This window comes from Ambystoma mexicanum, unplaced genomic scaffold (assembly GCF_040938575.1).
Source record: "Ambystoma mexicanum isolate Mex_15411 unplaced genomic scaffold, UKY_AmexF1_1 Mex_scaf141, whole genome shotgun sequence".
Classification (NCBI taxonomy): domain Eukaryota; kingdom Metazoa; phylum Chordata; class Amphibia; order Caudata; family Ambystomatidae; genus Ambystoma; species Ambystoma mexicanum.
The window spans coordinates 82,417-97,803 of NW_027182371.1; the positions used below are offsets into that span (position 1 = coordinate 82,417).

General features: G+C 53.6%; 4 non-coding genes across 4 annotated transcripts; all 4 read left to right on the top strand.

Annotated features, from left to right (window-relative positions):
* Positions 1-3,072: 3,072 nt before the first annotated feature.
* On the top strand, positions 3,073-3,191 carry LOC138553921 (5S ribosomal RNA). Its single transcript, XR_011297224.1, has one exon. It is a non-coding gene; the product is annotated as a 5S ribosomal RNA (ribosomal RNA).
* A 2,788-nt stretch (positions 3,192-5,979) lies between these two features.
* Positions 5,980-6,098, top strand: LOC138553922 (5S ribosomal RNA). The gene has a single exon (XR_011297225.1). It is a non-coding gene; the product is annotated as a 5S ribosomal RNA (ribosomal RNA).
* A 4,093-nt stretch (positions 6,099-10,191) lies between these two features.
* Positions 10,192-10,310, top strand: LOC138553923 (5S ribosomal RNA). The gene has a single exon (XR_011297226.1). It is a non-coding gene; the product is annotated as a 5S ribosomal RNA (ribosomal RNA).
* A 4,093-nt stretch (positions 10,311-14,403) lies between these two features.
* On the top strand, positions 14,404-14,522 carry LOC138553924 (5S ribosomal RNA). The gene has a single exon (XR_011297227.1). It is a non-coding gene; the product is annotated as a 5S ribosomal RNA (ribosomal RNA).
* Positions 14,523-15,387: the final 865 nt, after the last annotated feature.

The window sequence follows — 15,387 nt, forward strand, 5'->3', positions numbered from 1 at the left end:
GTGGCTGGGCTGGGGGCCTCAGCTGCTGTTACTGGGCCTGCTTCTTTCCTGGTCTTGTAGGCCGCCAGCCAGAGAAGGTAAGGGCTTCAACCAACATCGCCCTCTGCCTTCCAAAGAGTCGAGGAGACCGCAGCAGGAAAATTGTGTGTGTGTTTATTTCTTCTTTTTTAGAGGTGCTTTCTATTTTTGTAAGGAACCGACGCCTGGGTGAGTGCTAGTGTGGCGTGAGTTAAATTTACAGGCATCTTCTTTGCAAACTTTTGCCAAACCAATTTGGGGCAGCAGTGGGGTAGAGAGTCAGCCTTAAGCTGATGCCTGCCTAGGCGTGGCTGGGCTGGGGGCCTCAGCTGCTGTTACTGGGCCTGCTTCTTTCCTGGTCTTGTAGGCCGCCAGCCAGAGAAGGTAAGGGCTTCAACCAACATCGCCCTCTGCCTTCCAAAGAGTCGAGGAGACCGCAGCAGGAAAATTGTGTGTGTGTTTATTTCTTCTTTTTTTAGAGGTGCTTTCTATTTTTGTAAGGAACCGACGCCTGGGTGAGTGCTAGTGTGGCGTGAGTTACATTTACAGGCATCTTCTTTGCAAAATTTTGCCAAACCAACTTGGACCAGCACTGGGGTAGAGAGTCAGCCTTCAGCTGATGGCTGCCTGGGCTGGGCTGGGCTGGTCTGGGGGCCTCAGCTGCTGTTACTGGGCATGCTTCTTTCCTGGACTTGTAGGCCACCAGCCGGAGAAGGTAAGGGCCTCAACCAACATCGCCCTCTGCCTTTCAAAGAGTCGAGGAGACCCCAGCAGGAAAATTGTGTGTGTGTTTATTTCTTCTTTTTTAGAGGTGCTTTCTATTTTTGTAAGGAACCGACGCCTGGGTGAGTGCTAGTGTGGCGTGAGTTAAATTTACAGGCATCTTCTTTGCAAACTTTTGCCAAACCAATTTGGGGCAGCAGTGGGGTAGAGAGTCAGCCTTAAGCTGATGCCTGCCTGGGCTGGGCTGGGCTGGGGGCCTCAGCTGCTGTTACTGGGCCTGCTTCTTTCCTGGACTTGTAGGCCGCCAGCCCGAGAAGGTAAGGCCTCAACCAACATCGCCCTCTGCCTTCCAAAGAGTCGAGGGGATAGAAGCAGGAAAATTGTGTGTGTGTTTATTTCTTCTTTTTTAGAGATTCTTTCTATTTTTGTAAGGAACTGACGACTGGGTGAGTGCTAGTGTGGCTTGAGGTGAATTTACGGGCAGCTTCTTTGCAAACTTTTGCCAAACCAACTTGGAGCAGCACTGGGGTAGAGAGTCAGCCTTCCGCTGATGCCTGCCTAGGCGTGGCTGGGCTGGGGGCCTCAGCTGCTGTTACTGGGCCTGCTTCTTTCCTGGTCTTGTAGGCCGCCAGCCAGAGAAGGTAAGGGCTTCAACCAACATCGCCCTCTGCCTTCCAAAGAGTCGAGGAGACCGCAGCAGGAAAATTGTGTGTGTGTTTATTTCTTCTTTTTTAGAGGTGCTTTCTATTTTTGTAAGGAACCGACGCCTGGGTGAGTGCTAGTGTGGCGTGAGTTAAATTTACAGGCATCTTCTTTGCAAACTTTTGCCAAACCAATTTGGGGCAGCAGTGGGGTAGAGAGTCAGCCTTAAGCTGATGCCTGCCTGGGCTGGGCTGGGCTGGGGGCCTCAGCTGCTGTTACTGGGCCTGCTTCTTTCCTGGACTTGTAGGCCGCCAGCCCGAGAAGGTAAGGCCTCAACCAACATCGCCCTCTGCCTTCCAAAGAGTCGAGGGAATAGAAGCAGGAAAATTGTGTGTGTGTTTATTTCTTCTTTTTTAGAGATTCTTTCTATTTTTGTAAGGAACTGACGACTGGGTGAGTGCTAGTGTGGCTTGAGGTGAATTTACGGGCAGCTTCTTTGCAAACTTTTGCCAAACCAACTTGGAGCAGCACTGGGGTAGAGAGTCAGCCTTCCGCTGATGCCTGCCTAGGCGTGGCTGGGCTGGGGGCCTCAGCTGCTGTTACTGGCCCTGCTTCTTTCCTGGTCTTGTAGGCCGCCAGCCAGAGAAGGTAAGGGCTTCAACCAACATCGCCCTCTGCCTTCCAAAGAGTCGAGGAGACCGCAGCAGGAAAATTGTGTGTGTGTTTATTTCTTCTTTTTTTAGAGGTGCTTTCTATTTTTGTAAGGAACCGACGCCTGGGTGAGTGCTAGTGTGGCGTGAGTTACATTTACAGGCATCTTCTTTGCAAAATTTTGCCAAACCAACTTGGACCAGCACTGGGGTAGAGAGTCAGCCTTCAGCTGATGGCTGCCTGGGCTGGGCTGGGCTGGTCTGGGGGCCTCAGCTGCTGTTACTGGGCATGCTTCTTTCCTGGACTTGTAGGCCACCAGCCGGAGAAGGTAAGGGCCTCAACCAACATCGCCCTCTGCCTTTCAAAGAGTCGAGGAGACCCCAGCAGGAAAATTGTGTGTGTGTTTATTTCTTCTTTTTTAGAGGTGCTTTCTATTTTTGTAAGGAACCGACGCCTGGGTGAGTGCTAGTGTGGCGTGAGTTAAATTTACAGGCATCTTCTTTGCAAACTTTTGCCAAACCAATTTGGGGCAGCAGTGGGGTAGAGAGTCAGCCTTAAGCTGATGCCTGCCTGGGCTGGGCTGGGGGCCTCAGCTGCTGTTACTGGGCCTGCTTCTTTCCTGGACTTGTAGGCCGCCAGCCCGAGAAGGTAAGGCCTCAACCAACATCGCCCTCTGCCTTCCAAAGAGTCGAGGAGACCCCAGCAGGAAAATTGTGTGTGTGTTTATTTCCATCTTTCTTTCCGAGTTTTTTTTTAAAGTTTTGTAAGGAACGGATGCTTGGGTGAGTGAGTGCAAGTGTGGCTTGGCCTGAATTTACAGACACTTTCTTTGCAAACATGAGTAGGCAAGTGGGTATTTCAAAAGTGGGTGCATGGAGCCGCTCGTTGCTTTTCCAAGCTGGCAGCTGTGGCTCCTGAGCTTGAGGCAAAAAGAAGGGCAGAAGCACACTGCAGAGGACAGCGTTCAGCCTTGCAAGAGGGCAGTGGACGTCGGAGGAGCCGACACAGCACAAGAGGCTCGGAATCGGCGCACTCTTCGCCTACGGCCATACCACCCTGAATGCGCCCGATCTCGTCCGATCTCGGAAGCTAAGCAGGGTCGGGCCTGGTTAGTACTTGGATGGGAGACCGCCTGGGAATACCAGGTGCTGTAGGCATTTTGCTACTCTGTGCCCGATAGGCGGCGTTCGTCTTCCCCGTCTTGAACTACATTTTTCCTCCATTCCGCTTTTAATTTTAACAAACACGGCGCGTGAAAAAGGCACAGGGGCAGACAGCAGCCCTCGCTCCAATGCAGAGCCCCGTCAGAGGCGGACACGTTGTCGCCAAACTAACTTGGAGCAGCAGGAGACTGAAGCCAGGGCAGCAGCTCGCCGCCTCGGGTGGGTGGATGCAGCCAGAAAGGGCCACTCGTGTCCCTGGCAAAGCACCTCCAGCGTCTCCCCGTTTTCTCTCCAGTGGACGCGCAAGGCCCCCTACAGCTAGGGGAGGCAAGTGGATGGGCCTCATCTGCATATGTGGGCTCTAGAGGAAGAGTGCACCCTGGGAGACAAGGGGACACTTGGAGCGGGAAGTGCTCACGGGGGAGAAGTGCCTACAAGAGGCAGGAAGGGAGGGAGGCCACATCATGCCTCTCCATAGCCAGGCCTCTGGATGATGGGGCAGAAGCGGCCGTCACCCTAAGCTTCCTAGAAGTCCCAGCTGGGCCCCATGCTACCTAATATCTCGCCTGATCGAGCCTGGTCGAGCACTGGTCGAGCCTTCAGCCAAGGGACACAGGAGCCAAGGGGTCTGGCCTCGAGCCTTCAACCGAGGGACCCAGGAGCCCAAGGTCTGGCCTCAGTGCTTCCCAAGTCGGCCTTCAGCTGAAGCCTGCCTGGGCTGGGAGCCTCAGCTGCTGTTCCTGGGTGTGCTTCTTTCCTGCATGTGAAGGCCACCAGCGGCGAAGGTTGCCCTCCGCCTTCCAAGGAGTCGAGGGGATAGAAGCAGGAAAATTGTGTGTGTGTTTATTTCTTCTTTTTTAGAGATTCTTTCTATTTTTGTAAGGAACTGACGCCTGGGTGAGTGCTAGTGTGGCTTGAGGTGAATTTACGGGCAGCTTCTTTGCAAACTTTTGCCAAACCAACTTGGAGCAGCACTGGGGTAGAGAGTCAGCCTTCCGCTGATGCCTGCCTAGGCGTGGCTGGGCTGGGGGCCTCAGCTGCTGTTACTGGGCCTGCTTCTTTCCTGGTCTTGTAGGCCGCCAGCCAGAGAAGGTAAGGGCTTCAACCAACATCGCCCTCTGCCTTCCAAAGAGTCGAGGAGACCGCAGCAGGAAAATTGTGTGTGTGTTTATTTCTTCTTTTTTAGAGGTGCTTTCTATTTTTGTAAGGAACCGACGCCTGGGTGAGTGCTAGTGTGGCGTGAGTTAAATTTACAGGCATCTTCTTTGCAAACTTTTGCCAAACCAATTTGGGGCAGCAGTGGGGTAGAGAGTCAGCCTTAAGCTGATGCCTGCCTGGGCTGGGCTGGGCTGGGGGCCTCAGCTGCTGTTACTGGGCCTGCTTCTTTCCTGGACTTGTAGGCCGCCAGCCCGAGAAGGTAAGGCCTCAACCAACATCGCCCTCTGCCTTCCAAAGAGTCGAGGGAATAGAAGCAGGAAAATTGTGTGTGTGTTTATTTCTTCTTTTTTAGAGATTCTTTCTATTTTTGTAAGGAACTGACGACTGGGTGAGTGCTAGTGTGGCTTGAGGTGAATTTACGGGCAGCTTCTTTGCAAACTTTTGCCAAACCAACTTGGAGCAGCACTGGGGTAGAGAGTCAGCCTTCCGCTGATGCCTGCCTAGGCGTGGCTGGGCTGGGGGCCTCAGCTGCTGTTACTGGGCCTGCTTCTTTCCTGGTCTTGTAGGCCGCCAGCCAGAGAAGGTAAGGGCTTCAACCAACATCGCCCTCTGCCTTCCAAAGAGTCGAGGAGACCGCAGCAGGAAAATTGTGTGTGTGTTTATTTCTTCTTTTTTTAGAGGTGCTTTCTATTTTTGTAAGGAACCGACGCCTGGGTGAGTGCTAGTGTGGCGTGAGTTACATTTACAGGCATCTTCTTTGCAAAATTTTGCCAAACCAACTTGGACCAGCACTGGGGTAGAGAGTCAGCCTTCAGCTGATGGCTGCCTGGGCTGGGCTGGGCTGGTCTGGGGGCCTCAGCTGCTGTTACTGGGCATGCTTCTTTCCTGGACTTGTAGGCCACCAGCCGGAGAAGGTAAGGGCCTCAACCAACATCGCCCTCTGCCTTTCAAAGAGTCGAGGAGACCCCAGCAGGAAAATTGTGTGTGTGTTTATTTCTTCTTTTTTAGAGGTGCTTTCTATTTTTGTAAGGAACCGACGCCTGGGTGAGTGCTAGTGTGGCGTGAGTTAAATTTACAGGCATCTTCTTTGCAAACTTTTGCCAAACCAATTTGGGGCAGCAGTGGGGTAGAGAGTCAGCCTTAAGCTGATGCCTGCCTGGGCTGGGCTGGGGGCCTCAGCTGCTGTTACTGGGCCTGCTTCTTTCCTGGACTTGTAGGCCGCCAGCCCGAGAAGGTAAGGCCTCAACCAACATCGCCCTCTGCCTTCCAAAGAGTCGAGGAGACCCCAGCAGGAAAATTGTGTGTGTGTTTATTTCCATCTTTCTTTCCGAGTTTTTTTTTAAAGTTTTGTAAGGAACGGATGCTTGGGTGAGTGAGTGCAAGTGTGGCTTGGCCTGAATTTACAGACACTTTCTTTGCAAACATGAGTAGGCAAGTGGGTATTTCAAAAGTGGGTGCATGGAGCCGCTCGTTGCTTTTCCAAGCTGGCAGCTGTGGCTCCTGAGCTTGAGGCAAAAAGAAGGGCAGAAGCACACTGCAGAGGACAGCGTTCAGCCTTGCAAGAGGGCAGTGGACGTCGGAGGAGCCGACACAGCACAAGAGGCTCGGAATCGGCGCACTCTTCGCCTACGGCCATACCACCCTGAATGCGCCCGATCTCGTCCGATCTCGGAAGCTAAGCAGGGTCGGGCCTGGTTAGTACTTGGATGGGAGACCGCCTGGGAATACCAGGTGCTGTAGGCATTTTGCTACTCTGTGCCCGATAGGCGGCGTTCGTCTTCCCCGTCTTGAACTACATTTTTCCTCCATTCCGCTTTTAATTTTAACAAACACGGCGCGTGAAAAAGGCACAGGGGCAGACAGCAGCCCTCGCTCCAATGCAGAGCCCCGTCAGAGGCGGACACGTTGTCGCCAAACTAACTTGGAGCAGCAGGAGACTGAAGCCAGGGCAGCAGCTCGCCGCCTCGGGTGGGTGGATGCAGCCAGAAAGGGCCACTCGTGTCCCTGGCAAAGCACCTCCAGCGTCTCCCCGTTTTCTCTCCAGTGGACGCGCAAGGCCCCCTACAGCTAGGGGAGGCAAGTGGATGGGCCTCATCTGCATATGTGGGCTCTAGAGGAAGAGTGCACCCTGGGAGACAAGGGGACACTTGGAGCGGGAAGTGCTCACGGGGGAGAAGTGCCTACAAGAGGCAGGAAGGGAGGGAGGCCACATCATGCCTCTCCATAGCCAGGCCTCTGGATGATGGGGCAGAAGCGGCCGTCACCCTAAGCTTCCTAGAAGTCCCAGCTGGGCCCCATGCTACCTAATATCTCGCCTGATCGAGCCTGGTCGAGCACTGGTCGAGCCTTCAGCCAAGGGACACAGGAGCCAAGGGGTCTGGCCTCGAGCCTTCAACCGAGGGACCCAGGAGCCCAGGGTCTGGCCTCAGTGCTTCCCAAGTCGGCCTTCAGCTGAAGCCTGCCTGGGCTGGGAGCCTCAGCTGCTGTTCCTGGGTGTGCTTCTTTCCTGCATGTGAAGGCCACCAGCGGCGAAGGTTGCCCTCCGCCTTCCAAGGAGTCGAGGGGATAGAAGCAGGAAAATTGTGTGTGTGTTTATTTCTTCTTTTTTAGAGATTCTTTCTATTTTTCTAAGGAACTGACGCCTGGGTGAGTGCTAGTGTGGCTTGAGGTGAATTTACGGGCAGCTTCTTTGCAAACTTTTGCCAAACCAACTTGGAGCAGCACTGGGGTAGAGAGTCAGCCTTCCGCTGATGCCTGCCTAGGCGTGGCTGGGCTGGGGGCCTCAGCTGCTGTTACTGGGCCTGCTTCTTTCCTGGTCTTGTAGGCCGCCAGCCAGAGAAGGTAAGGGCTTCAACCAACATCGCCCTCTGCCTTCCAAAGAGTCGAGGAGACCGCAGCAGGAAAATTGTGTGTGTGTTTATTTCTTCTTTTTTAGAGGTGCTTTCTATTTTTGTAAGGAACCGACGCCTGGGTGAGTGCTAGTGTGGCGTGAGTTAAATTTACAGGCATCTTCTTTGCAAACTTTTGCCAAACCAATTTGGGGCAGCAGTGGGGTAGAGAGTCAGCCTTAAGCTGATGCCTGCCTAGGCGTGGCTGGGCTGGGGGCCTCAGCTGCTGTTACTGGGCCTGCTTCTTTCCTGGTCTTGTAGGCCGCCAGCCAGAGAAGGTAAGGGCTTCAACCAACATCGCCCTCTGCCTTCCAAAGAGTCGAGGAGACCGCAGCAGGAAAATTGTGTGTGTGTTTATTTCTTCTTTTTTTAGAGGTGCTTTCTATTTTTGTAAGGAACCGACGCCTGGGTGAGTGCTAGTGTGGCGTGAGTTACATTTACAGGCATCTTCTTTGCAAAATTTTGCCAAACCAACTTGGACCAGCACTGGGGTAGAGAGTCAGCCTTCAGCTGATGGCTGCCTGGGCTGGGCTGGGCTGGTCTGGGGGCCTCAGCTGCTGTTACTGGGCATGCTTCTTTCCTGGACTTGTAGGCCACCAGCCGGAGAAGGTAAGGGCCTCAACCAACATCGCCCTCTGCCTTTCAAAGAGTCGAGGAGACCCCAGCAGGAAAATTGTGTGTGTGTTTATTTCTTCTTTTTTAGAGGTGCTTTCTATTTTTGTAAGGAACCGACGCCTGGGTGAGTGCTAGTGTGGCGTGAGTTAAATTTACAGGCATCTTCTTTGCAAACTTTTGCCAAACCAATTTGGGGCAGCAGTGGGGTAGAGAGTCAGCCTTAAGCTGATGCCTGCCTGGGCTGGGCTGGGCTGGGGGCCTCAGCTGCTGTTACTGGGCCTGCTTCTTTCCTGGACTTGTAGGCCGCCAGCCCGAGAAGGTAAGGCCTCAACCAACATCGCCCTCTGCCTTCCAAAGAGTCGAGGGGATAGAAGCAGGAAAATTGTGTGTGTGTTTATTTCTTCTTTTTTAGAGATTCTTTCTATTTTTGTAAGGAACTGACGACTGGGTGAGTGCTAGTGTGGCTTGAGGTGAATTTACGGGCAGCTTCTTTGCAAACTTTTGCCAAACCAACTTGGAGCAGCACTGGGGTAGAGAGTCAGCCTTCCGCTGATGCCTGCCTAGGCGTGGCTGGGCTGGGGGCCTCAGCTGCTGTTACTGGGCCTGCTTCTTTCCTGGTCTTGTAGGCCGCCAGCCAGAGAAGGTAAGGGCTTCAACCAACATCGCCCTCTGCCTTCCAAAGAGTCGAGGAGACCGCAGCAGGAAAATTGTGTGTGTGTTTATTTCTTCTTTTTTAGAGGTGCTTTCTATTTTTGTAAGGAACCGACGCCTGGGTGAGTGCTAGTGTGGCGTGAGTTAAATTTACAGGCATCTTCTTTGCAAACTTTTGCCAAACCAATTTGGGGCAGCAGTGGGGTAGAGAGTCAGCCTTAAGCTGATGCCTGCCTGGGCTGGGCTGGGCTGGGGGCCTCAGCTGCTGTTACTGGCCCTGCTTCTTTCCTGGACTTGTAGGCCGCCAGCCCGAGAAGGTAAGGCCTCAACCAACATCGCCCTCTGCCTTCCAAAGAGTCGAGGGAATAGAAGCAGGAAAATTGTGTGTGTGTTTATTTCTTCTTTTTTAGAGATTCTTTCTATTTTTGTAAGGAACTGACGACTGGGTGAGTGCTAGTGTGGCTTGAGGTGAATTTACGGGCAGCTTCTTTGCAAACTTTTGCCAAACCAACTTGGAGCAGCACTGGGGTAGAGAGTCAGCCTTCCGCTGATGCCTGCCTAGGCGTGGCTGGGCTGGGGGCCTCAGCTGCTGTTACTGGCCCTGCTTCTTTCCTGGTCTTGTAGGCCGCCAGCCAGAGAAGGTAAGGGCTTCAACCAACATCGCCCTCTGCCTTCCAAAGAGTCGAGGAGACCGCAGCAGGAAAATTGTGTGTGTGTTTATTTCTTCTTTTTTTAGAGGTGCTTTCTATTTTTGTAAGGAACCGACGCCTGGGTGAGTGCTAGTGTGGCGTGAGTTACATTTACAGGCATCTTCTTTGCAAAATTTTGCCAAACCAACTTGGACCAGCACTGGGGTAGAGAGTCAGCCTTCAGCTGATGGCTGCCTGGGCTGGGCTGGGCTGGTCTGGGGGCCTCAGCTGCTGTTACTGGGCATGCTTCTTTCCTGGACTTGTAGGCCACCAGCCGGAGAAGGTAAGGGCCTCAACCAACATCGCCCTCTGCCTTTCAAAGAGTCGAGGAGACCCCAGCAGGAAAATTGTGTGTGTGTTTATTTCTTCTTTTTTAGAGGTGCTTTCTATTTTTGTAAGGAACCGACGCCTGGGTGAGTGCTAGTGTGGCGTGAGTTAAATTTACAGGCATCTTCTTTGCAAACTTTTGCCAAACCAATTTGGGGCAGCAGTGGGGTAGAGAGTCAGCCTTAAGCTGATGCCTGCCTGGGCTGGGCTGGGGGCCTCAGCTGCTGTTACTGGGCCTGCTTCTTTCCTGGACTTGTAGGCCGCCAGCCCGAGAAGGTAAGGCCTCAACCAACATCGCCCTCTGCCTTCCAAAGAGTCGAGGAGACCCCAGCAGGAAAATTGTGTGTGTGTTTATTTCCATCTTTCTTTCCGAGTTTTTTTTTAAAGTTTTGTAAGGAACGGATGCTTGGGTGAGTGAGTGCAAGTGTGGCTTGGCCTGAATTTACAGACACTTTCTTTGCAAACATGAGTAGGCAAGTGGGTATTTCAAAAGTGGGTGCATGGAGCCGCTCGTTGCTTTTCCAAGCTGGCAGCTGTGGCTCCTGAGCTTGAGGCAAAAAGAAGGGCAGAAGCACACTGCAGAGGACAGCGTTCAGCCTTGCAAGAGGGCAGTGGACGTCGGAGGAGCCGACACAGCACAAGAGGCTCGGAATCGGCGCACTCTTCGCCTACGGCCATACCACCCTGAATGCGCCCGATCTCGTCCGATCTCGGAAGCTAAGCAGGGTCGGGCCTGGTTAGTACTTGGATGGGAGACCGCCTGGGAATACCAGGTGCTGTAGGCATTTTGCTACTCTGTGCCCGATAGGCGGCGTTCGTCTTCCCCGTCTTGAACTACATTTTTCCTCCATTCCGCTTTTAATTTTAACAAACACGGCGCGTGAAAAAGGCACAGGGGCAGACAGCAGCCCTCGCTCCAATGCAGAGCCCCGTCAGAGGCGGACACGTTGTCGCCAAACTAACTTGGAGCAGCAGGAGACTGAAGCCAGGGCAGCAGCTCGCCGCCTCGGGTGGGTGGATGCAGCCAGAAAGGGCCACTCGTGTCCCTGGCAAAGCACCTCCAGCGTCTCCCCGTTTTCTCTCCAGTGGACGCGCAAGGCCCCCTACAGCTAGGGGAGGCAAGTGGATGGGCCTCATCTGCATATGTGGGCTCTAGAGGAAGAGTGCACCCTGGGAGACAAGGGGACACTTGGAGCGGGAAGTGCTCACGGGGGAGAAGTGCCTACAAGAGGCAGGAAGGGAGGGAGGCCACATCATGCCTCTCCATAGCCAGGCCTCTGGATGATGGGGCAGAAGCGGCCGTCACCCTAAGCTTCCTAGAAGTCCCAGCTGGGCCCCATGCTACCTAATATCTCGCCTGATCGAGCCTGGTCGAGCACTGGTCGAGCCTTCAGCCAAGGGACACAGGAGCCAAGGGGTCTGGCCTCGAGCCTTCAACCGAGGGACCCAGGAGCCCAGGGTCTGGCCTCAGTGCTTCCCAAGTCGGCCTTCAGCTGAAGCCTGCCTGGGCTGGGAGCCTCAGCTGCTGTTCCTGGGTGTGCTTCTTTCCTGCATGTGAAGGCCACCAGCGGCGAAGGTTGCCCTCCGCCTTCCAAGGAGTCGAGGGGATAGAAGCAGGAAAATTGTGTGTGTGTTTATTTCTTCTTTTTTAGAGATTCTTTCTATTTTTGTAAGGAACTGACGCCTGGGTGAGTGCTAGTGTGGCTTGAGGTGAATTTACGGGCAGCTTCTTTGCAAACTTTTGCCAAACCAACTTGGAGCAGCACTGGGGTAGAGAGTCAGCCTTCCGCTGATGCCTGCCTAGGCGTGGCTGGGCTGGGGGCCTCAGCTGCTGTTACTGGGCCTGCTTCTTTCCTGGTCTTGTAGGCCGCCAGCCAGAGAAGGTAAGGGCTTCAACCAACATCGCCCTCTGCCTTCCAAAGAGTCGAGGAGACCGCAGCAGGAAAATTGTGTGTGTGTTTATTTCTTCTTTTTTAGAGGTGCTTTCTATTTTTGTAAGGAACCGACGCCTGGGTGAGTGCTAGTGTGGCGTGAGTTAAATTTACAGGCATCTTCTTTGCAAACTTTTGCCAAACCAATTTGGGGCAGCAGTGGGGTAGAGAGTCAGCCTTAAGCTGATGCCTGCCTAGGCGTGGCTGGGCTGGGGGCCTCAGCTGCTGTTACTGGGCCTGCTTCTTTCCTGGTCTTGTAGGCCGCCAGCCAGAGAAGGTAAGGGCTTCAACCAACATCGCCCTCTGCCTTCCAAAGAGTCGAGGAGACCGCAGCAGGAAAATTGTGTGTGTGTTTATTTCTTCTTTTTTTAGAGGTGCTTTCTATTTTTGTAAGGAACCGACGCCTGGGTGAGTGCTAGTGTGGCGTGAGTTACATTTACAGGCATCTTCTTTGCAAAATTTTGCCAAACCAACTTGGACCAGCACTGGGGTAGAGAGTCAGCCTTCAGCTGATGGCTGCCTGGGCTGGGCTGGGCTGGTCTGGGGGCCTCAGCTGCTGTTACTGGGCATGCTTCTTTCCTGGACTTGTAGGCCACCAGCCGGAGAAGGTAAGGGCCTCAACCAACATCGCCCTCTGCCTTTCAAAGAGTCGAGGAGACCCCAGCAGGAAAATTGTGTGTGTGTTTATTTCTTCTTTTTTAGAGGTGCTTTCTATTTTTGTAAGGAACCGACGCCTGGGTGAGTGCTAGTGTGGCGTGAGTTAAATTTACAGGCATCTTCTTTGCAAACTTTTGCCAAACCAATTTGGGGCAGCAGTGGGGTAGAGAGTCAGCCTTAAGCTGATGCCTGCCTGGGCTGGGCTGGGCTGGGGGCCTCAGCTGCTGTTACTGGGCCTGCTTCTTTCCTGGACTTGTAGGCCGCCAGCCCGAGAAGGTAAGGCCTCAACCAACATCGCCCTCTGCCTTCCAAAGAGTCGAGGGGATAGAAGCAGGAAAATTGTGTGTGTGTTTATTTCTTCTTTTTTAGAGATTCTTTCTATTTTTGTAAGGAACTGACGACTGGGTGAGTGCTAGTGTGGCTTGAGGTGAATTTACGGGCAGCTTCTTTGCAAACTTTTGCCAAACCAACTTGGAGCAGCACTGGGGTAGAGAGTCAGCCTTCCGCTGATGCCTGCCTAGGCGTGGCTGGGCTGGGGGCCTCAGCTGCTGTTACTGGGCCTGCTTCTTTCCTGGTCTTGTAGGCCGCCAGCCAGAGAAGGTAAGGGCTTCAACCAACATCGCCCTCTGCCTTCCAAAGAGTCGAGGAGACCGCAGCAGGAAAATTGTGTGTGTGTTTATTTCTTCTTTTTTAGAGGTGCTTTCTATTTTTGTAAGGAACCGACGCCTGGGTGAGTGCTAGTGTGGCGTGAGTTAAATTTACAGGCATCTTCTTTGCAAACTTTTGCCAAACCAATTTGGGGCAGCAGTGGGGTAGAGAGTCAGCCTTAAGCTGATGCCTGCCTGGGCTGGGCTGGGCTGGGGGCCTCAGCTGCTGTTACTGGCCCTGCTTCTTTCCTGGACTTGTAGGCCGCCAGCCCGAGAAGGTAAGGCCTCAACCAACATCGCCCTCTGCCTTCCAAAGAGTCGAGGGAATAGAAGCAGGAAAATTGTGTGTGTGTTTATTTCTTCTTTTTTAGAGATTCTTTCTATTTTTGTAAGGAACTGACGACTGGGTGAGTGCTAGTGTGGCTTGAGGTGAATTTACGGGCAGCTTCTTTGCAAACTTTTGCCAAACCAACTTGGAGCAGCACTGGGGTAGAGAGTCAGCCTTCCGCTGATGCCTGCCTAGGCGTGGCTGGGCTGGGGGCCTCAGCTGCTGTTACTGGCCCTGCTTCTTTCCTGGTCTTGTAGGCCGCCAGCCAGAGAAGGTAAGGGCTTCAACCAACATCGCCCTCTGCCTTCCAAAGAGTCGAGGAGACCGCAGCAGGAAAATTGTGTGTGTGTTTATTTCTTCTTTTTTTAGAGGTGCTTTCTATTTTTGTAAGGAACCGACGCCTGGGTGAGTGCTAGTGTGGCGTGAGTTACATTTACAGGCATCTTCTTTGCAAAATTTTGCCAAACCAACTTGGACCAGCACTGGGGTAGAGAGTCAGCCTTCAGCTGATGGCTGCCTGGGCTGGGCTGGGCTGGTCTGGGGGCCTCAGCTGCTGTTACTGGGCATGCTTCTTTCCTGGACTTGTAGGCCACCAGCCGGAGAAGGTAAGGGCCTCAACCAACATCGCCCTCTGCCTTTCAAAGAGTCGAGGAGACCCCAGCAGGAAAATTGTGTGTGTGTTTATTTCTTCTTTTTTAGAGGTGCTTTCTATTTTTGTAAGGAACCGACGCCTGGGTGAGTGCTAGTGTGGCGTGAGTTAAATTTACAGGCATCTTCTTTGCAAACTTTTGCCAAACCAATTTGGGGCAGCAGTGGGGTAGAGAGTCAGCCTTAAGCTGATGCCTGCCTGGGCTGGGCTGGGGGCCTCAGCTGCTGTTACTGGGCCTGCTTCTTTCCTGGACTTGTAGGCCGCCAGCCCGAGAAGGTAAGGCCTCAACCAACATCGCCCTCTGCCTTCCAAAGAGTCGAGGAGACCCCAGCAGGAAAATTGTGTGTGTGTTTATTTCCATCTTTCTTTCCGAGTTTTTTTTTAAAGTTTTGTAAGGAACGGATGCTTGGGTGAGTGAGTGCAAGTGTGGCTTGGCCTGAATTTACAGACACTTTCTTTGCAAACATGAGTAGGCAAGTGGGTATTTCAAAAGTGGGTGCATGGAGCCGCTCGTTGCTTTTCCAAGCTGGCAGCTGTGGCTCCTGAGCTTGAGGCAAAAAGAAGGGCAGAAGCACACTGCAGAGGACAGCGTTCAGCCTTGCAAGAGGGCAGTGGACGTCGGAGGAGCCGACACAGCACAAGAGGCTCGGAATCGGCGCACTCTTCGCCTACGGCCATACCACCCTGAATGCGCCCGATCTCGTCCGATCTCGGAAGCTAAGCAGGGTCGGGCCTGGTTAGTACTTGGATGGGAGACCGCCTGGGAATACCAGGTGCTGTAGGCATTTTGCTACTCTGTGCCCGATAGGCGGCGTTCGTCTTCCCCGTCTTGAACTACATTTTTCCTCCATTCCGCTTTTAATTTTAACAAACACGGCGCGTGAAAAAGGCACAGGGGCAGACAGCAGCCCTCGCTCCAATGCAGAGCCCCGTCAGAGGCGGACACGTTGTCGCCAAACTAACTTGGAGCAGCAGGAGACTGAAGCCAGGGCAGCAGCTCGCCGCCTCGGGTGGGTGGATGCAGCCAGAAAGGGCCACTCGTGTCCCTGGCAAAGCACCTCCAGCGTCTCCCCGTTTTCTCTCCAGTGGACGCGCAAGGCCCCCTACAGCTAGGGGAGGCAAGTGGATGGGCCTCATCTGCATATGTGGGCTCTAGAGGAAGAGTGCACCCTGGGAGACAAGGGGACACTTGGAGCGGGAAGTGCTCACGGGGGAGAAGTGCCTACAAGAGGCAGGAAGGGAGGGAGGCCACATCATGCCTCTCCATAGCCAGGCCTCTGGATGATGGGGCAGAAGCGGCCGTCACCCTAAGCTTCCTAGAAGTCCCAGCTGGGCCCCATGCTACCTAATATCTCGCCTGATCGAGCCTGGTCGAGCACTGGTCGAGCCTTCAGCCAAGGGACACAGGAGCCAAGGGGTCTGGCCTCGAGCCTTCAACCGAGGGACCCAGGAGCCCAGGGTCTGGCCTCAGTGCTTCCCAAGTCGGCCTTCAGCTGAAGCCTGCCTGGGCTGGGAGCCTCAGCTGCTGTTCCTGGGTGTGCTTCTTTCCTGCATGTGAAGGCCACCAGCGGCGAAGGTTGCCCTCCGCCTTCCAAGGAGTCGAGGGGATAGAAGCAGGAAAATTGTGTGTGTGTTTATTTCTTCTTTTTT